The sequence below is a fragment of the Rhagoletis pomonella genome, unplaced genomic scaffold (assembly GCF_013731165.1).
Source record: "Rhagoletis pomonella isolate Grant_MI unplaced genomic scaffold, Rhpom_1.0 Rhpom_scaffold_00011, whole genome shotgun sequence".
Classification (NCBI taxonomy): Eukaryota; Metazoa; Arthropoda; class Insecta; order Diptera; family Tephritidae; genus Rhagoletis; species Rhagoletis pomonella.
Window position 1 is genome coordinate 9,885,893 of NW_023458565.1, and position 22,816 is coordinate 9,908,708.

A 22,816-nucleotide genomic window follows, 5' to 3' on the forward strand; every position below is an offset into this window, starting at 1 on the left:
CTTGCTTTTTATAAACGATATTTCTACAGATATAAAATTCTCCAAAAATTTAATGCATGCAGATGATGTAAAACTTTATAAATCGTACGTTTCAATTAAAGAAAGGTCTTTGCTACAGTCAGACTTAAACAGCATGGCTTACTGGTGTAAAGTAAATCTTATGCCTCTAAATCTTAAGAAATGTAAAGTAATGTGCTTCTCGCGAAGAGCTGTTCTGCCAGTTTCTTATATAATAGGTAACCATAACCTGGAACAGGTATACAATTTTGTGGACCTTGGTATCACAATGGATCCTAAGCTTAATTTTAATCTTCACATTAATGTGACAGTCAACAAGGCTAAAGGTGTACTTGCATTTGTGAAACGATGGTCAAAAGAATTTAGTGACCCTTATATCACTAAAACCCTGTTTACAACATTAGTTAGGCCGATTCTGGAATACGGCTCGGTGGTTTGGAATCCAAGGTATCAAATTTACTCAGACAAGATAGAATCAATTCAAAAACAATTCCTACTTTTTGCTTTAAGAAATTTCCGATGGGATTCTCAATATAGTCTTCCACCTTATACGAGTCGCTTAAAACTTATTAACCTTCCTACACTTGCCAGTCGCAGGGAAATGCTTGGTATAATTTTTATGGTTAAATTACTGACAGGCTCAATTTCAAGTCCGTCTCTTCTGGCTGATGTAAGCTTTAATGTTTCCTCACGCGTATCAAGACACTTTTGTCCCATATTTCTGAAAGCTTGTAAAACCAATTTTGAATTGCACGACCCACTCCGTTGCTTATGCCAGGATTTTAACTCTCATTCCAGCACGTTTGATATATCAGATCCGCTTTTCAGCATTAAGAAAGCGATACTCTCCTCTCTCAATAAGTGAATTATTGACATAAATACATAAAATCAGCTGATGAATTTAGTTCTGTAGCTGAACAGTTTTAGATCTCGACACTTAACAAACTCCTGCCTATCGTGACTCGGCACAAAAATTTAAAATATTGGTTCCGTACGTCATGCGGACTGCGCCCCTCGTGCGGATGGGCGGGAATGGAGGGTAAAAACCGTTGGGATTATTATTATTATTACTTATACATATATCGATACCTGAGGTGAAGATCGACCTCGATCTCGGCAGCCAGTTCGAAAACGCCCTATCTCAGAAAACTTTTTAAGACCGCCCAAAGTTGCATCAAAAAGTGAATTTCGTAGAAAATGTTACATACGATAATTTTGCGCAAAGGTGTCGATATGGACTGTATAAAGTTTCAAATGTACATACAGTGACTCACCCAAGCGTTCACATGTTTATTTTATTTTTTTTAATATTCACAGCGTTTTTCGCGTAAAACTTTGTTTGTTGTTTTTTTTATAAATAAATGTAGCCGGAGACTTCATTAAGAAACATTTCGCTAAAAATATCGATATCGAAATATATATTGGAAACTTTCCCGACAAATATGAGTGTATCGAAAAGTTTATCGATAAATATGTATATGTATCTCTTAAAATATTGATAACAATATCGATAAGTATAACAATGACAATATCACTGATTAAGTCGATAAAGTCATCAATGTTGATAGATGTATCGGTAATGTCATCGATAAGCGTGGGGAATGTGAGACGCAATTGAAAGCGTAAAGATTATTTAAAACTTGTGGATATGTAAGATGGTTTCCCAAAACAAAAAAAAACCTGAAGCTCAGATGTATTAGTATAACCTAAGCTATTACATTATTTGACACACTGAAGTTCCAACCCTCTCTTTTTTTATATTTGATTTACAAGTATAAGGATATTTTTTACACAATATTTGTAAGTATATATTTTCTATAATAGTACGCATTCATAAACCTAATGCATTTCTTCACCTTTTCTCTTTTCAGGTGAGTTGTCCCCAAACCACCAAAATCCACAATTCTCCACATTGCAAACCCGTAAGTCTGATTCCTCCTACTTTTTATATTTTTCGTTTTCTGTGTTTCATCACCGTCATAAAAGTGATGTTGTCCTCTTTTGTAGTCCATTATTTTATAGCAGCTACCCTATGCTGCACATAAAATTGCCTGCCATATTTCTCTACTTACGAATCCATCATTATTAAAGTTCAAACCGCATCGTTAATGTTACAGTTGCAGTGGGTGCCGGACTAAGTCGTAGAGCAAATATTGCACAATTTTTATAACTGTAATAATTTATTTTTTATACATTTTTATACGGATACTTCTTCTTACTTGTGCTTTATGATCATCATCTGTGTGCTTTATTTTCCCTCATTTATGTTGGCAGATTTTGCGGTTTTGATTAACGCAGTTGCAGGCTAATGCCTGTCAGCCGTACAACCGCAGCATACAAATATACTTAATAGAATCTTGTTCCTGCTACTTACATACATACTTCTAAATGAAGAAGCTGCATTCCTTTGCTTGCCAGGCAGATATTTTTTTTTTGTTTTCTTTCAAAAGCACTTATAAAACTAGGGCCAACCGATTTATTGTATCTGATGAATTGTATTCATTGCGAATAAATGGCGTTCTTTGTTCATTTAATTTGCTCGTGCGCTTGTTGGACTACGAAGACTTGCTTGCTAGAAAATATGGAATGCAAGAAGTACCAACAAAGTGCAAATTGTGCTCATATTTTGTATCTGCATTCAAATTTTTTTGTCATTTACTAAGAGAAAATTTTCAAACTGCAATTGCTTACTCCATTGCGAATACAAAAATGCATCCATAAATTTTACTGGACTTGCATTTTTCCCGTTTCCTATGCAAATTTGAAATAATTGATAAATTGGCTTACTTTTCGTATTCCTACTTCTTTCGTATTTCCATTGCTTTGCTTTGCTTGCAAAGCGCTTTGGCTAGGTTTATTTTCACTAACTTTAAAACCATAAATTTACAGTTTTCAATGAAAATCTCTTTTTAATGGGCTTTCACTTGCACTCAGTGTCTTTAAATTCACTTTATCATCTGCCATTTGCTCACTTTCCAATTTTCGATCACTGAATAAATTCGAATGTATAGCTTGTATGTATGTATTTACATTAGAGTAGTCCAAAAATGCATGTGAAAAAGCAAAGTCGGATTTTTTATGCTCTCACCCGATAGGATTTTTCTATACCGAAAAACATGCCCTTATTTTTTATTTTGAAGTCAATAATATTTAGAGGCCGCTCAAAGCGCTCTAAGTTTTTCATATATTTTACTATATGGGAAAAAAACTTTTCGGAGAAATGGTATAGAATTCTCGAAAATCAATATTTTTCTATCGAAAAACTCTGTTTTTCTTCTGGAGATTTCCAGTAATAATATCTTATTGTTCTTTTAACCATCTTTTCATAGTAACTGTAATTTATAGGTTCGCTTAAAAGCCCAGAAAATTCAATAAGGGTACCAATAAAAAATCTTTAATATTAAAAACTGGTTAAATAAACAATTTGGTATTATTATTGGAAGTCTCCTGAAGAGAACCAGAGTCTTCCGATCGAAAATATTGATTTTGAAGAATTCTACACCAGTTCTACGACAACTTGTTTGTTTTTCGATATAAAATACGTGGAAAACTGTGAGCGCTTTGAGCGACCTCTACATATTTGTTGATAAAAAAACAAGTAATTTTTAGCAAAAAAAACCGACTTCAGCTCTCATATAAAAAAAATATATATATATATCTCATGATCCGCTGATCGGATCTTGACCAGATTAGTGTGGGACCACCTCTGAGACACTACCTTTCCGATGCAAAAAATTATCGAAATCGGTTGACGTGGTCCAAAGTTATGCGGTAACATACATAAAAAAAAAATATATATTCCGACGAACTGATAACCTCCTCCTTTTTTGGAAGTCGGTTAAAAAAATGGGGTATATTTTTTGGATAAAGAACAATAAGCGAGAGTAAAAGCATCAAAATTGCGACTTTAATTTTTTTGGACCACTCTAATGTACATACACAATTTTTTTTTGCCTGCTATTTTGTGCAAAAAATATTACTTACCTAGCATTCAATTTACTCGGCAGCCGACAAAATTTGAACCGATTTATATCGGAATTATGTCCTTTTATGGCTGTGGTTTACTACTCGTTTGTGTTCATTGCCGCTCTGTTATCTTCCCATGCCTACGTGAATGTGATTCAGTACGTCGATTGTGTGGGTAAACAAACGTATGCATTTTATTAGTCTCATATACGCACTGAATAAAGGTGTTCTGTAATAAATCGTTTGAGACAAAGTGATTATGGGCAATGTATCAAATATTTATGAGGCACTAAATGCTAGATATATGTAGAAGTTCATATAGTCGGAATTATTGGCATATTCACACAGAAATAAAATGCATGAATGAATATATTTTCCACTCTTTCCAAGGTATGAATATAAAGTTGTGCGAAAACTCCTAAAGCAAATGATGATTTATTACAATACATAAAGAAACTTCTACACGGAAGACACGGACATGTTTGGGACGGAATCAAGTACTTCTTAAATGTATGCAAATGGTATTAGTTTAATAGGATTATTTATCGATTTTTTATTGATATTTTTTATCGATTTGGGTATCGATATTTTTATCGATTTTGTTATCGGCACTTTATCGATTTGGGTATCGATGTTTTTATCGATTTTGTTATCGTTTTTGATATCGACATTTTATCGATTTTGTTATCGATATTTTTAATCGGATTATTTATCGGTTTGGGTATCGATACTTTTATTGATTTTGTTATCGATATTTTTATTGATTTCGTTATTGATATTTTTATCGATTTGGCTATCGATGTTTTTATCGAATTTGTTTCACTTCTCTAGTGTGGCCTAGGCGCACTTACTTTTTTTTAATCAAGAAGACTTGTCATTTAACAGGGCACTAGTAGTGATTTGTCGCTACATGTGGTCTACTTTTGGGCATAGTGACTCTTAGGTAGATAGGCCTTTCTGGCCACGCGATTTCCGGCATCGGAATACATGCAGTAATGTTCAACATCAACACAAGTCCCAACTGCATTACCTCATAATTATGGAAGAGGAAATTCAAGGATTTTCACAAACTCAGGAGCACATTGCTAATTCATACATTAGGGTGACCCAATTAGGTGAATCAATGGCCTTAAAATGACCTATTTACTGAGTAGAAAATTCTCCCATTTGGAAATATTTGTATTCCAATTTTCATAGGTGTCGGTGATCATTTGAAAATTTCTATGTAAATAACATGACAATTTTTTTTAAGCGTAGACCAAATAAGTATGAAAACTATCTTAATTTTCTTGTTTCTGATTTTTTTTTTTCAATTGAGGCCCCAGTGGTATCAATCCGCAGCAAAAATCGATCGTCGTCATTCTGTATTAATTCGAAATAAATTCCTTTGCTGTACATTGAACTCTTCTTTATTCAGGCATTGCCATAATGATAAGTTATTTTATTGATATATCTTTTGTATACAAGCTGTTAAATTGTTCTGAACAAATATACACTTTCCCCATAATGAAGCGAAAAAAATATATTCGTTAAAGCCGCTTTAATGCGAAGTAAATGTTTGAATAAATAAAGAGGAAAAGTTCAATTCTGATGGCAGAAACATGTGAAATTTCCAATAAGCGTAGTGCGTATGCCATGAAGCTACATCTGTGGTTAAATACAAATATAAAGTCCTATATGTACATACATATGTGTGTACTCGTATGTTTACATAAACCAAGCGTCTGGCACCAGACATTCACAACAACGCAAAGGACACTTGTCGGTTGTTTGGTAAAGGAGCGACCCCCCCCCGACCTACTACTACCACTAGACATTTGTCGACCTTTGGGGTATGTGGCAGGTCCTTCAATTCGACCGACGCCACTCTTATGTTCAATTTCGCTGTTTCACTTGTGAATGTTGGCTATGGCATACCATCGACAACGACCAGAAGCCCTACCTTGACTGACTGAGTGGTCGGTCGGTTGCCTGTTTGGCTGGCGCTAGCGTGTCTGGGCATTAGTCTCTGGTTAGTGTAAAGCATAGATACTTGTATGGGCGCATGTGCGTACATATGTGTGTGAATTGGGCAACTTGCCATATTGGTGTAGATATATGCTACATACATATTTACATGGGTGCACGAGTGCAAGTTCTAAAAAAATTGAGCGAGTAATGTGCTTTACAGGGACGAACCCTGGCTATATGTATATGTATATAAATTAGGCTGGCTCGCGAAGCTTACTTCCTTAAGCCTTTCTTTGGAAGCTGGCTCCGAGAGAGAAATTTTATTCCCTGACTTGTCCAAAATCGAGTTTTCTTTATAACTTTTTAATAAAAAAATAAAGATTTTTGTACCGATCGTCCCTAGGCAAGCAAAGGCGAATTTTCGAGCATGGTTTTGTCATGAGAAGGTCGGTCGGAGGCGGCTTATAATTGTAGGTCAATCCACATATGTGACGACGTCGAGCTTTTCACTTATGAACCATATTTTGTTATCGCATCAGCTGTTTCCTTTCCTCCAAAAAGCGTGACGTTGACTTAAACCCGGAATGCCAACGAAGCGTGTCATTCCCGAACAATTCGCAACTTTAGTAGTTGCCTTATCTATGGCAAAAATTATTTGCTTCGAAAATAATATCAGCTGTGAGGCGAACAATATGAATACCTGACCTGCAAGTTCCCGAGTTGAGTCCATTTGCATTCCCCATTTTCAAGCCTTCGTCGTAGATGGTAGTACTGCCAGACTTTCCCGTCGGTAGACCGATGTCCCTTACTTCGCTTATTAGGGAGAGCCGTTGGTTGAGATATGCCAAAGCATTAAGTTATTTGGTTACAGCGCGTTTGTGTGTTTTGGCTCAGGGCTTAATGACCCGAGGTATTTTTCAATCGTCTTATCGATACTGCATCTCACCCAAGGATCAGGTGTCCCGAAGAGTCAGACGATATCCCGAATTTATATAAGAGACTTTCTGGTCTGGAATTACATATTGAGACGCCTTTTAGAATTATTTTCATATCTCGGGGCTATTTTTAAAGCGAGAGCCAAAGTACTTCAACCTTAGTCTCGCAAACGTTGGGCACCTAAGAAGGTAGTGTTGAGGTGATCCTACCTCGTCCTCTTCCAGGCAACTGCGACATAAGTGGTCCAGTAGAATGTTCAGCCTTACTGCCTAAATACTGATAGGACATTGACCCGTTGAAACCCCCACTAGAAGTGAGAGCTGTGGCTTTGTGAGTGCGAGGAGTGCCCTCGACCGCCTCGGTCCACCATCGGCCAAAAGGACCTTGCGATCGCGCATGTCGTGGTATTCGACCAGCGTTCGCTGAGCAGACATGAGGCCCATCTAGATCAATGACACCCCCAGCCGCTCTTTATCCGGTGATAACGTTTCACGGGTTCCTTCCCTGGCTAGCTCGTCAGCCACGCAGTTTCCACCAATGTCGCTGTGACCCGGATCTCAAATAAGCCTAATGCAGAAGTATTCCAACGCGGCCAAAAGAGAGAGCAGACATTTCTTAACCAAGTTAGAGCGCAACTCTAACGAACTCAAGACACTGATAGGCGCTATCAGAATATACGCTCACTTCCCTGACAGTTATAACGCTGCTTAGCAGTGAATCCACCGCCTCCTTGATAGCAGCTACTTCCGCCTGGAATACACTGCAGGAGTCCGGGAGCCTGAACTTTGTTCTGACGGAAAGCTCTCGGCAGAAGACCGCTCCACCAAGCCTGCCGTCCAGTTTCGATCCATCCGTAAAGAAGTTCACCGCACCCCTCCTCCAAAAGTCCCGCCCGTCTTTGAGCACCCTGTATTGGTTGCAGTAGCAAACTGCAAGTTGGTGCCCCGTTTTCTAGGAGGAAAATTTTGTTCTCCATAAAAAAATTGGACCACTTTAATGTACATACGAATTTATGTATAAACAAAATTTACAATTTTGTTTTGATACTCTAGTCTTGGGATTTCCTCCTTATACAAAATCCCGCATATTCTTGTTTATCTTAAGTGGACTCTAAAGAATGCACACTTGTGCTTATAAATAAGCACACACAACTTTTATGGCTACAAAGAAATTTCGCACGTTTTCACAAAAGGTTTTGCGCCTAGAAAATAAAATTAAAACAAATAAATAAAAAGACAAAACACAAAAACCAGTCTCCACAGAACAAAAGAAACAAAAAAACCGTGGAACTTCACCTTGAACGGAATTCGACGACCGGCGACATTTTTTGTTTGTTTTTTTTTCCCCCCATACGCGAATATTTTACTCTGCATGCGCAACTAAAAACAAAATAAATGTGGCGTCAAAAATGCCTTAAAATGTGGCAAGCTTTTAGGCGGCATGCAGCAATTTATGTGCTTTACTTTTAAATAACTTGCACTCAAATGTGTTTAAAAACTTAAAAAAAAAAAAAAAAAAAAAACTGAGACAAAGTTGAACATATAAATTTAACTTAGACAGGATCACACATTTTAAATGATTTAGTTTTACGAGTTTCGTTGTGCACTACTACTACTGGTGCTCTGAAAATATTGCACTGCATTGCCGCTAGCTAGGCGTTGCATACCTCAAGGCGTGCTTAACATGTTTGCTTACAGAACGTCCGTCTTGTTGCCGCCGACAACATTTCCTCTTCCGCATTTACCCATTTACTTCTACGAGTATATTACATTTTGCATATGTTCGGCTCTCGCTAGGTCATCTATTATTATTGCGACGTAACGTCAACAGCTCCTTACCTTTTCACAAACTTCATACACATGTACTTACCTACTTATTTTTTTTTTACTCACATTTGTACTACATACTTACATCCTGTTGCTATTATTTTCAATATGCGCAGAGTCAGCCTTGTTTTTCACCTTCTATACATACACACATACATACATACATACATGTGTTTGCATTCAACTCATTTCCGTAATAGTTTGCCTGCAATACTTCCTGTTTTCCTTTCAACTTTACACCTTACCTTGTGCTTGCAAATAATCTTATAACAACATACATATGTATGGATGTATTCCTGCTGTATATATGCGCTTTTAACTATGTAGTTGCCGCAGTTGTATCCTCATTGCTGTAAATTAAAATGCCTTGAAGTATGCCTGCAGTCATGGAATTGTAGGAACTATGCCTCTTCAGTGAGGTAGCAAATGCTTGACTCCATCTGAATGAATTTGTGGCTATGTAGTTCTGTGGCAATTTGTACTACCTCGCAAGAGGCCATAACATCGTTTTCCCATGTTGCTGACACTATTAGCTCTGGCTTGCAGAACTGTAATTTTGTAAGTTTGAAAGGAAATAGGTGCTACTCTTTGTTCTTAAGAATTATTTTCTTCTTCCTGCAAATCGTGTTCATGAATTGGAAGCTTTTACCACGGAACGTTTGTCTGTGCCTTTTTTGGTTCCGACGCCATATTGGGGAATCGAAGAGTTTTCGCTAAGTAACCCAAAACATCTCGTCCTGGGTAAGGAAATGTTCAAAAAAATAGGCTGACCTCAAATTTAATGTAACCTCCAGGATTAACTGACCCATCGCAGTAATCGCATATCGTTGCTCTTAAGTTTAAACAGAAAATTAATGTATTTCCTTATAAGAACTCTTACCGAACAATGTCTAGTTCACTTGCACCCCTTGAGGCTAGAGCGTAGTTGCAAGAATATTTGTAAAGTAAGAAGAAAATGTACAACACGTTGAGTCGGGAAGAAGATGAGTACAATGGCTGCCTTTTAACTGGCAACAAGCGACTCTGATCCTACACCGCTGATCTGCAGTTGTCTTCCAAGCGCCTTGGCTTAGTTTATGACGCGTGACTCGAAAACGGTGTACGCCTGCCTATTAAGACTTTTTGTCTCTAATAGATTATCATAGCATGAGCTCTCATGATTTTCATAAGCAAACATGAGTTTATGGGAATAAAGAGAGTAAAGCAGTCCATCTGTTCCACTGAACTTTATCCATTGTTACAGATGCCCACCATACATAAACATACATCAAATTATTCCACAATAAATATGAAAATAAACCCATCTCGCATGCATATGCGCATAATAAATCATATTTACTGGAGCACTTTATTCTGCATAGGTGCATCTGTTTAACTCATTTAATTAATAATAGCAGCACTCGTGAATATAACAAAACTAAAACCAATATGACGATACCACACTTGCGTGCAACTATGAAATTAAAACGCCCAAACACAATTTGCAGCTGCCCAGAGTTTGTTGAATAGCCACTATGCTGCTTTATTATTCGTCTGACATATTATATAATAGCACTCATAGATACATGTGCCTCGGCGCCGTGAGGTATGCAACGAATTGCCGATTCGTAACTATGTTTGTGTGGAGGTGGAATGTACGACACTGGTGTACAAATGCGAATACGTACGATATGCACCCTAAAGATTAAGTGTACTTAGCTTTAATTTTACTAGTTAACCAACTAGTTTTATTTGGAGAATTACTAGTTTAAATCGATGTGGACAACAAATGCTCTGGCCTTGTGAATTATAATTTTGCTCTTCATTTTTTTGCCACTCAGGTTTCAGGGGTTTATGTCTTTTATAATCCAGAAAAGTTTTTTATTTTTTTGTAGGGACCGAACATAACAGTTATTGATGAAAACTGTCATGGTAAAATTCACTATGAAGGAAATGTTCTACAACTAAGTGATACATACCAATCGATTTCTTTTTTAACCGAGAATTATTTGAAATTTTTATTTGAAATTTTTATGCAAAATTAAAAAAATAACAATTATTTTTGATTTTTATATTATGAATCCAAAAATAACACTTAATTTTTTGATTTTTAAAATATATGTCTTAGATGACAGTTATTGAAGACTTTTATTTATAAAAAAATCAGGCAGTGAATTTTACTTTTAAAAGTCATCAATATAAATCAGTCACCGACTTTTATTTTTAAATCATTCGTATAAAAGCCATTAACATTTTTCCCAGTTAAGAAGGTGTTGGGAAACAAAGGTTTACTATGACTTGTACAAATGACTGTTATATGTATGATTTTAAAAATAGAAGTCAGTGACTGATTTATATCGATGACTTTTATAATTAAAAGTCTTCAATAACTGTTATCTAAGACATATAATATAAAAATCAAAAATAACTGTTATTTACAGATTATTCAGATAAAAATCAAATATAATTGTTATTTTGAATTTATAAATAAAAATTAGAAAAAACTGTTACTTATAGAGTAATTAAATAAAAGTAAAAAAATAATTGTTAAAGAGCGATTTTTTTAATAAAAGTTTTAACTGTTGCCGTCCCTGTTTTTTTCACTTCTTCTCTCTCTTCTGCTTGATCCATTCCTGCCTTTGGCCAGGTTTTGCTAAATCTAACGCCAAATTTTCGTGTTGAAAATTTGTTAAAATCACTTTCTGCTGGTCCTATAGACCACACATCCGTATGTTTAATGAATGCAATGACTACACATACCAACAGATGTGACCATGATTTCCATAGTTGTGTGCCATTGCCTTGTGGCTGTGATTTATTTGTGCGTTTTTGTTTCGACTTCGTTTATTTTGGCACTTATTGAATAACTACTTTGTTGGCACTCATTTTAATTAATTTTCCCCATATCAAATAGATATTGTTTACCTTTCGTTTCCGTCCACATACCCGAATACACATGTATCCACATATGTATGTGCCGTTTATTTCTGTGTACAAGTGGTTTTCCAATATAGAGTACATTTTCCCATAGCGAAAATATTAAAACTTTTCAGTGGTGTGTATTTCATTCTCCGAATTTTTACGTGCATACTAGTTGGTAGATATTTGTCAGTGAAGTTACGAGTATTTCTAAAATTTGGTTTTATTTGTGTCTGTTTTTGTGGTTCCTGCATTGAATTTCAAAATTAAAAAGTTACTAAAATACAGTCTTACAAAAACTGAGATTCATTTCAGAGCAAAATGAGTGACAAGATTAATCAATACACACAAGTATATTTGTTCTCCTGTAAAGCACGAATATTCGGCCTTTGTATATATAACCAGAATTTACATACATATTTATAGGACATATTTCTAGGGGAGTTTCCACCTTCTTCAAAAGTTAAAACCATTTAATAAATAAGTAAGGGGTTGCCTCCCGTAAAGAAAGTTTAAATCGTTTATTTTATAAGTTAAATAAGATATTACAACAATATCGGTGCCAAACGAAAGGGGTCTTAAAATGATTTATTTTGAAAAAAAGGGTTGCCACCTATTAAAAAAATTAAAATTAAGCGGAATATTTTATTATGGGTATAAAACATGTGAGGTTTAAGAAATCTTTATTGCAAAAATATTTTTAAAAGCGATGCCACCTGTTTAGGAACTCAAAATCAATTTAATTCGCAAGTTAAATAATGTTTTTTTTAAAGGGCATTAAACGAGGAGTTTAAGAAAGCTGTATATATTCCGAAAATATTTTTGACGAGGGTTGCCACCAAGGTAGGAATTTAAAATCAATTTAAATGTGAAAGTTTGTGAGTGAGTGTGTGATCTGTTCAAAGCTCTCTCTGTGGATCAAATTTGGTATACAGATAGCATACTCTTTGTCTTTTGCTATAATTCTGTACACTGCAATTTTTTTTGTATTACATTTTGATCTTCGGTATAAGCTCTGAACGCAGGCCTTCTGTGGCGCGTCCATATTGCGTATATCAAAGGGATTGTCTTACCAAGAGATTTAAAATCGCTCTTGTAGAGCCACTAAGCGAGCGCTTAAGCTAAGGCGGTAGGGTCTGTCACTGGATACCTGTTAGGACACTGCAAGCTCCGTTACTATCATTGTACACTGGGACCTCCTGATGTTTTACGGGCTGGCGCAGTAAACCTCACGCAGACACCCAGAAAGGAGCGAAGAGCTTCATTTTTATATTGTTAAGTGGCTAAGAGCTTGTATTTTCCCTGTAAGCAAAGTATTCGGTGGTTAAAAGGTGTAGATTAAAAAAAGAGAGAAATGTGAAAACATACCAACACGATACTGAGCCATTCTAATTTCCTCAAAATTCATAGAATACAGAAATGTCGAATTTAACAATCTTTAAGGTTTACTTTATACAGGGTGATTAAATAAGATCGCAGATTTCTTTCATAAATAAAACTACAAAATTTTTCGAATATTTTTTTTTTTTTAATTTCAACGTGTTTTGAAACACAATATCCACGCCTCCTCTGGCAACGCAGGATGCTGCGCATATCAAAAATTTCGATGACATTGTTCGTTCTGTATATCATTTATAAGGCTATGATTTCATTCTGCAGCTTTAGAATTGCGTTGGGGTTATTGGCATAGATCATAGCTTTTACGTAGTCCTAATAAAGAATTCCAATGGTGTGAAGTCGCAAGACCTCGGCGACCATTTTACCCCATTGTTTCGGCGGATAATGCGTGTTGGACACTTCGTTAGCAATAGCGAAATTGTTTCATGCGCTGCGTGGCAATTGTCATCTTCCTGTTGAAACCAGATATTCTCTGAGGACGGACCAGTCATCTAAGTAATTCAATATATAAAAGGTTTGCTATCATGTACCGAAACAGTGTTGGCGACTGATGGTCCGTTATGTTGACCGAAAAAATCACTGAATTTTCGAAAGACACTTCTTGCAGAACGACCATTTTCATAAAACGCTTGGATCACTTTTACTGTTCAACTGCGTATCTCTCCATGACTAAGCTTGCCAAAGCCAGTAGTACCAAACATGAGCATATCACAAATAATTGCTGTCAAAGATCTGCATCAACCTTGAATCACCGTAGAGTATGAACAAAAGTTTTCGTACCTTTTTTTAGGTTTTTTTCGGGATTGTTCAATATTTTTAGGTAACTTTTAGCGTTTTTGGAAAATCTTGGAAATTTTTCGGAATATTTATGTTTATATTTCAAGCTTTTCCGTGATATTTCGGATTTTTTTCGTGATATATTGAACTTTTCTGGATTTCCGCGGCACTTTCCATCGCTGTTTCTTCGCGCTTCTAAGCTTTTCCAGCCAAAAGTCAAATTTAAATCTTAGCTTTGCTTTTTATAAATACCTAAAATGGAGAAGCGAAAATTATTTGTTATTTTCTGATAGATATTTTGTATTCAAAGTAGTAAAATAATTTTTTTGATCTGGTTTGTTTGACATGCATACTCTAGGCGACAAAGGAAAGTGCACACCTTTTCTTAAAATAATATTCACAATTATTTTCATGAACAATTGTTTTTCATTAATTCACGGTTCGACAAAATTTGGTCGTATTTTATTTCTTATAGATTTTTGTTTATGCTGATTTGATATGCATTTACAAATTTTTCCACACGTCCCGGTTTTGAGCAAAAAACTGTTGAAGTGTCAAAAAATGGCGAAAATGGCAAATTTCAAAAAGAAATTTTAATAACCGAATTTAGACGTAGCATTTCCGAAGAAAAGAACCACGTATTAATGAAAATCCAATTCTCGTGCCGATGGATTGCACAGAAAAGGGCGAGAAATTATAAAAAAACTTATTTAAAAAAAAACACTATATAGCGAACGATTCCACCAAGCCATAGCCACTATGGAGAAGTGGTATGATAGGCAATCAAACCTCCACATGCTTGCTAACTATAGATGGACCTTGAAAAGCGATGATAATGCGATGCACTGAATTTTTTTTTGTGGATTTCATTCGAGAACGCGGAAAGTGCTAGGAGAAAAAAAACTGGCTAATGATGAATCTGGGATATTGGTTTTTTACTGTGGATTTCTCATGAAATCACTTTGTTTTTAAAATAATTTCATAGATTGAGGTTTTCGTAACTGTGGGACGACAAGTGCATGCTATCGAAGAACTGTGTTTATATTTTTATTTTTCACTATCAAAACCAAACCATCAGACAAATTGGATTTTCATTAATACGTGGTTTTTTTCTTCAAAAAAACGTTTTATTCAGAATTTCTAGGAAATGCAGTTTTGTAGCCCATTCAATTTTAGTCGTATGAAGTGCAAGTTTCAGACAGCTAAAAAATTCCGTTGATTTTTTGATTTTTTTTTTGGTGACAGATTTTTACACTTTTTTCCATATAATCATGACTTTCTTATAAAATAAAATGCATTAGCAACAAAATTTCAAAAAATCAACGTCAGTTTTTGTAAACTGTACTTGTTATAAACAGCAAAAGCAGCCTAAACAACTTTCAAAAATCAACGCTAAATTTGAATTTGCTGCAAAACTGCATACTCGGAAATTTTCTAGAAATTCTGAATAAAAAGTTGAAAACTTTGATGAAATTTTTTTGAGTTTTTCTGAACTTTATATAAAGTGTGAAACTTTGGTTTATATGGTTTTTGTGATAGAAAGAACTAAATTTTCATAAATAATTAATGCATAAAATTGTTCGTGAAAATAATTGTTAATATTATATAAGGACAAGGTGTACACTTTCATTTGTCGCCTAGTATGTTTCCGGGTCGCCTTAAAGTCGTTGCATTTCTCAAACATCGGACTAATGCTGAGTTTCCACTAGCCATTAAATGACACAATTTTTAATGACAAGGTTGGACATAAAAAAGAATACCTGCGCCATTACGTTCATAAAAATAGTCTGTTTCCACATGGCCTTTTTTAAATGCTATTAATTTTTTTGTCATTTGCCTAGTGGAAATTCGACCTAACACTTTGGTGTCAATTGACCTTTGTATGTATACAGGGTTATGATTTGTACTTATGTACTTAATTTTTTCTTTGATATAAGCGCGCTTAAGTATTAGCTTATCGTTCTCAGTGATTCTCAGCTGCTTCATTGTTAATTTGTTTTTTTTTTGGTGTTCACTTTCTTGCAAGTTTTTGTACACATGCTTTGTTGTTCCGTTATTGTTTGCGTGACTTTGCTGCATCTGCTTCCACTTATTAACATTTTGAACTCGAATATTACTAAATTCTTGTTCACTACTAATTACTTGAACATACATACATACATATATACATACAAACATATATCCAAGCCACTTCTCTGGTGTTTCCTCATTTCGTAGAGACTGCTAATTTCGCTTTTATGTGCGCTCATTTGTAGCAACAAAAAAGAAAAGAGCTCTTTTTAATTGCATTTATTTAATTGAAAATGGGGAACGTCCGCCGAGCCGGCAGACAGTCAACAGAACTGGCAACAGCATTCAAGTCAAGGCCTTTGATATTTACAGAAATAGAAGTTGAATGCGAATTTTTCTTTTTTTACTTGCGTGTAATAAATATGTACTAACATGTATATGCACATAAATACATACGTAGTACTTATGATGTACATAATATACATATAAAATTTTTACATACATACCTACCTAAAATTTATACAGTTCTCACTATCTACAAATGCCACGCGTAAACCACAACTAAATAGCACTCTTCATTCAGCGTCATATGTATTTAATATTTTCATCCAAAATATTTCCCATTTCCGAAATTCCAAAACCAACAAATGTACATATGTATATTTATTTGTAAGTACGATTCATAATCATTCACCAAGCGTAATTTTCTCATTCATCATTTTCTTATCATCATCACATTTCTCTATTCATTTTCAACTACCGGCAAAATTGTTTTTCCTTCCATTTTACTTTTATCAATCAGCATTTCCATTTCCACCCCTAAAAATTTGTGGCACTTAGTGAAAATGTTTCATTTACTTTCTCACACGCTATTTTTCTCTTGTGCCTTTGCTTTGATTGCATTATCGCATGCTACTTTAGCATCAACAAAATTGTGACTCGCATGCGATTTCATATTTAGTTTACGTTCCACACACATACCAATCTCTCTGGCGTGCTATGAGAATTAATGTACTCTCGCAAGCAGTGTTGCGTTTCTGTTGAAATTTCAGCCCAATTTTTATAGAATTTCAGACTAGTTTTCGATTGTGTAATCTGTGATATCACGGGAGTTTTATGATTCTTAATAAAAAGTAAATTAAATTCTTATTGTTAAATATAAACTACGTTAATTTATTTAGAATATAAATTGTTGGTTGGTTAATTGATACAAGATGTTAATTTTGAAACCGTATTTTATATTTCAAATCAATAAAATGAAAGGGCAAATTTTAAAGTAACTTTATTAAAAAAGTAACGTTTAAGCCTCAAAGACATTTAAAATCCCATTTCTAAAGGACCACTATTCTTATTTAATTATAATCAAGGCTTTTATCTTTTTACAAACGTCTCAAAAATAAAATTTCAAGATTGCCCTTTTCAAATCCCTCTCAATGTTTACACATTTATAGGAAGGCTAACCACTCCTTAAGGGGTAACACCAGCCTAATGGTCGAACAAATTATATTTTTTAAGTCATTTTTTTGAAGTATTTTAAATGAAATTCCAATTGTTTTTGGAGAGGTTATTCAGAGTATATTTAAGCACAAAAAAAAATATTTTTTTATGGAATAAAAATGCAAAATATTATCGACAGAGAAAATTGTTGAAGTCACCTTTTTAAAAGATTACTCCGCGGCCGGTCATACTTTTCGTGGAATTTTAGAGCTATAAAAACAAAAAAAAAATGAAAAACTAAATAATATTGGCTTAGGAAGTGCGTAGAATTTTTTTAAAATAAATTTTGTTGGAATGGGCCACTTTAAGTTTAGGTCATAAAAAGTCAAAAATAAACCAAAAACCTGTACGTATTTCTATAAAGAATCTCATTACAAAGCTAAAAGCCTACTACGTGTCTTGAAGGCCAGATTGAAAAATGTGATTTTGAGAAAATAGCATTTCAAATTTTCCAAGTGCTCGGCAGTCGGTCAGCGGCGCTGCCGGAAAACTCATTTGCAAGAAATCTGATTTTGGTTTGCCTATAACCAAAATAATAATATTTTTCAGAAACGCGTGCTCTAACAAGCGATAAGTTCTCAAATGTCGAATACTACTAATGTGAGCTTGAACTTGCTTGTAATATGTATTACGTATGAACAAAAAATTATTATTAATTAAATTTTTCTTAGATACCTGTGTAACTGAGTAAATATTTAACTTACGTATACTGGCATAATTGTTGTAAGCTCGCCAAATCATTCAAAATAATTGAAGCAATACATATTTACAATACATATTTGTAGGTCCTTTATTGACAAAACCAGTCGCGCTAATAACAATAGTGGGATTCATAAAACGTCGCGAAGTTGTTACAATTGTCGGGGCTTTTGCAAAATTCAGGTTAAAAAGTTTTGCATTTGCAATCCGGAGTTGCGATAGGTCGTTCATAAAAGTTTGTTTGCAACGTTGCCATTTTGCCAAAAATGCTACTTTGCGACGTTTTATAAATCGCACCATTAATTGTATTGTGAGAAACTGTTACTATTCTAATAGTTTCGGCTAGACTACTACATACTGAGCGGTTAGTCGAATTCGAGTGGTTGACGGAATAATTGCTATTCGACTATCGAGCGACAAAAAACTTGCTAATCGACTAGTCGACTAACCGAATAGTAGATTTTTAACAAGAGCTCTACTCTTTATGAAATCCACCAAAAATTGTAATGATGCCTTCATTCCCATTGAAACTCAAATTTCGCCAAAATAAGGAAATTCTTCCTAAGTTGGCATTACTGTATTTGACTCCATCCTCAGAGGATTTGCCAATTTGAAAACGTTATATGCAGTGTTGCCGTTTTAGCCCTTTGGTGGCTAAATTTGGCTACCAAATTCTTCTTTTGGCCACAAAAATTTGAAATTGCCCCTAGCCCTTTTTTTAGCCCTTTCAAAATTTATTCATCATTGACATTAAACTTTTTTTTTTATGATTTTCATGAATTTTACTCTTCGCTCATAAAGCGAACGCCTTTCCTTTAAGGCAAGTAAACATACATATGTCTATGTATGTTCCTTACGTTTCTGGGCCGTTATCTTATCCGTTAACGATTTAACTATACATTAAAATAGGTAAGTTGGCGGCCCTTAATATGCTTTATATGTTACACAAAAAGTTTTTTGTTGAATAAAATATTAATTCTTTTCAGAGTTCATTGTTTTTCTATACCAGTAATTATAGAAAATGTTTGCGTGTATACTTACATATTTATACTAGCAGTACCCCGGTGTGCTTCTCTACACCAAATATTGAAAAACGAATGAAAAGTCCTGGAATTTTTCTATATGAAAATTTATCATTTGTTTTATTTCAAAATTTTTGATTCTTTATTTTAAATCTTAATCCAACACATTTGGATATACAAAATTTTTTGTTTTTCCATCTTGGGTATGAATAAATAAACAATTTGGAATGCCAACTCTTGAACAGGCCACGTATAGCTACCAATTCCAGTAATCTACCACAAATATTTCAAGAGATATACCAGAAGAAAATTTTTGTTAGTATGGGTGGTGCCACGCCCCCTTTTCGGAATTCGGGGAAACTTAACCCAAACCATCTGCATAATAGCCCGACTATGCCGTATATATTTGGTTGAAATCTTGCACTTATTCTTTATATATAAGATGTGAGGTGCCACGCCCTCTTTTCCAATACCGCCCATTTTTACCCATGAGTATGGAATTATTTGTTATACCTCTATACCAACTTCCAGTACTCTACGACAAATATTTCAAGAGATATACAACAACAAAATTTGAGTTAGTATGGAAGGTGCCACACCCCCTTTTACGAATTCGGGCAAACTTCACATAAACCATATGCATGATAGCCTGAATATGCCGTATAAATTTGGTTGAATTCGGTGAAGCCGTTCTTAAGTTATAAGCTCACACCAAAAACGTGTACTTATTTGTATACATAAGATACATACATATGCCACGCCCCTTTCCAAATTTGAGCAAACTCCACATAAAATATCTGCATGATGGCCCGAATATGCCGCATAAATTTGGTTGAATTCGGTGAAGCCCTTCTTAAGTTATATTGTCACACCAAAAAAGTGCACTTATTTTTATATATAAGATGTAGGTAAAAAAAATTAGCTACCATTTTTAGCCACAACAACGATTTTTAGCTCTTTTTTAGCCCTTTTTTAGCTGGAATTTAGCTACCACTAAAAATGTTTCGCGGCAACACTGGTTATATGGCTTAATTTGGTGATTTTGCGAGAGTGGCATAAACTAGATACTGCTTTACCGAAGATCATGTCTAAGTTTGTATAAGGAAGCCCATATTTCAGTTCATTAAAGTCAATGGATCACAAATAGGGTATTAGAAGGACATATTTACATGTTTTACTAATTTTATTGGAATTTTTTTTTTTTTGGATTTATAGTTTTGCAACAAGTAACTTTTAGATTTTTTGACTTCCTTTTTAAAAAAATTAACCATTCTATTTGAAGAGAGTTCTTACCATGCAAAAGTCATAGAAGAAAGTCTTCACCCATATTGATTGTGACGGCTGTTTTCAAGACTTTTGTACTGGATTTATAATTTTGCAATGGAGTGTATTTCCATTTACATATTTGCCCGCTCGTTATGCATATTTGATGATGCCCATAGTTGAGTAATGGTGCGCAACTGAGCGAAAACTTTAGCTACTAAATCGCTCTATAAATACGTGTGGTTATGAATAAATTAACGCGGTTTATATTTCTATTAAAAGTTTACGAATCACTCATTATTTTCAATAACAGTAAAGAAAAGTGAATTTCATTGCTTGTCGAATTCTTTTTATTGATTTAAAAAAAAAAGAAGCGATTAACTAACTTCACTTTCGTTTTGGTCTGTGCGTTGCAATATTTAAACTATTGTCACCATTTAATCCAACTTTTCGCAGATTAGCAGTTCATTGTGTTTAGCACATTCAGTTCTTAATATTTTTTGTTTGCAAAGTTGCTTGCTTTCACGAGTACCTACTGACAAAGTAACTTTGCTTTTTTTTTGTTAGACTTTAGTATGACTTAAGGCAGCAAGAGAAAGTTTTTTACTGGAGAAACTTTTCTAAAAACCACTGGCACCTAATCCCCATCGGTAAATAAGATTGAACAGTTTTGTATATACAGTGACGAGCAAAACTGTAACATGGAGTAACACCTTTTCTTTCAGCTGTCGCTATCTTTCCAAGTTCTAACGACATTCATACTGTTGTTCTGTATTTTTATTGGTACATCTTTGCTTCCTCTGTCATAACGATTTGAAGTCAATTCAACAACATTAAAGAAACCAGCAGACAAAAATGTAAATTAAGGCATATGTTACAGTTTTGCACTCATGTATTTTTAATAACTTTTTGACAATTTTCACAAAAAAAAAAGAATTATTAACACAATGTTCGGTATGGTTTTGCTTTATTTAGTTTCTGGTTGCAATTTGGCATACCTAATGTGCATGTCTGTAAAAATTCTGGAGGTATAGCCTCCCATATATCCTTGGTTTGCTTTCACAGCTCACGTACTCCATTGGACGGACTTGGATACTTAGTAAGATGCGCTTTTAGTTGATTTCGGAAATTCTCGATGAGATTTATGTCCTCGGATTGTGGAGGTCATTTCAAATTAGCAAATTTCTGCTTTTGTTCCAGTCTTTGCGAACATGTGCAGTGTGTTTTGGTTGCTTTTTCAGCAGAAACTCTAATTTTTTCGACTACATCTTGCAAATTTTGTTGAAATATGAACAGATACTGTTCCTTACGCATAATACGTACAAACGGATCAACAACATTTTTGAAATACAACCCCAAACTATTATTGACCGACCACTGTGATTCACAGTTTGCCTTACATGATGCGCTTAGGCTTAATTTGGGCCTTTGATCCAATACCATGCCCGGCCATCTGCTTAAAAGCTATTAATTTAGTCTTGTCAGACCACATAAGCCTCAATTAAATCTTAAAAATGTGTTTTTTATTGCGTTATGTAAGGCCTAACATATCCCAATAGGCAACGGTCCGGTTTTCGCGCGATGCAGCAAAACGCTGCCCCACTCGCACATGTATTTTGATCAAATTTGCTTTTTTCTTCTTTTATGATCCATTTTGATCAATTTGGCAACTTTTCGCCTCACTATCTACTGATTTGCATTCAATTTTAATACCTTAAGCGCTTCTGTAGTAGTGCCTGCAGCGTTATTTGCTACTAAGTCCACAAGATATCGGACTGTAATATATTTTGACAGACTTCCTTTGTCCTTAGTAACACCTTAGGCTATATTTTTTCTCAGTCTTAACATTTTCATGTGGCAAACTCCACATATTTTTGCCACTTTCCCTACGGTCCCGCCTTGTCGCAGTAAATCTATTATTTACATTTAGGTTTCCTGATTAACCATATTATTTATTGGTGATCACTTCTTGAATAAATTACAATACAGAAAAAAGTCTTCTGACTTCCAACTAAGCAAAAGATAACTGTAAAATGCAAAACTGAGAATGAGTGCAAAACTGTAACATTTGCCTTAACTTTCATTTTTGTCTCCAGGTTTTTTTATTGTTGTTGGATTGACCTCAAATCGTTATGAGAGCTGGAGTAGGGATGTACCAATAAGAATATAGAACAAAAGTGTGAAAGTCGTTGGAACTATGAAAGATAGCGGTGGCTGAAATAAAAAGTGTTACATCATGTTACAGTTTTGCTCGTCACTGTATATGTACATGCACTGCAGTGCTTGTAGTAGCTTGCAACGTATTGTCATATGCCATAATCATCGCCTTTCGATTCATTACACATAAATAAATCTGATATTGAGTGCAACACAGCTGTAATTTGCAACTTTGCATCTAACTTTCGCTTCCTTCGGGGAATCTATGTGGTTTCGATGTCAACGTACATCTATGTATACATATTCATAAATATGTATGTATGTATATATGTATACGCAAGTAAAAACGGACACGTGTGTCAAGTTAGCACTACACTTTTCGAAATTGGAAAAGTTAAC

The 22,816-nt window shown here is 34.7% G+C and overlaps 1 long non-coding RNA gene across 1 annotated transcript in view; it reads left to right on the top strand.

Annotated features, from left to right (window-relative positions):
* Positions 1–1,888: 1,888 nt before the first annotated feature.
* The window catches only part of LOC118747019, a 38,191-nt gene continuing 17,263 nt past the window's right edge, over positions 1,889–22,816 (top strand). The window contains exon 1 of the long non-coding RNA XR_004993913.1: positions 1,889–1,940. This is a non-coding gene — a long non-coding RNA (uncharacterized LOC118747019). The remainder of the gene's footprint in view (positions 1,941–22,816) is intronic.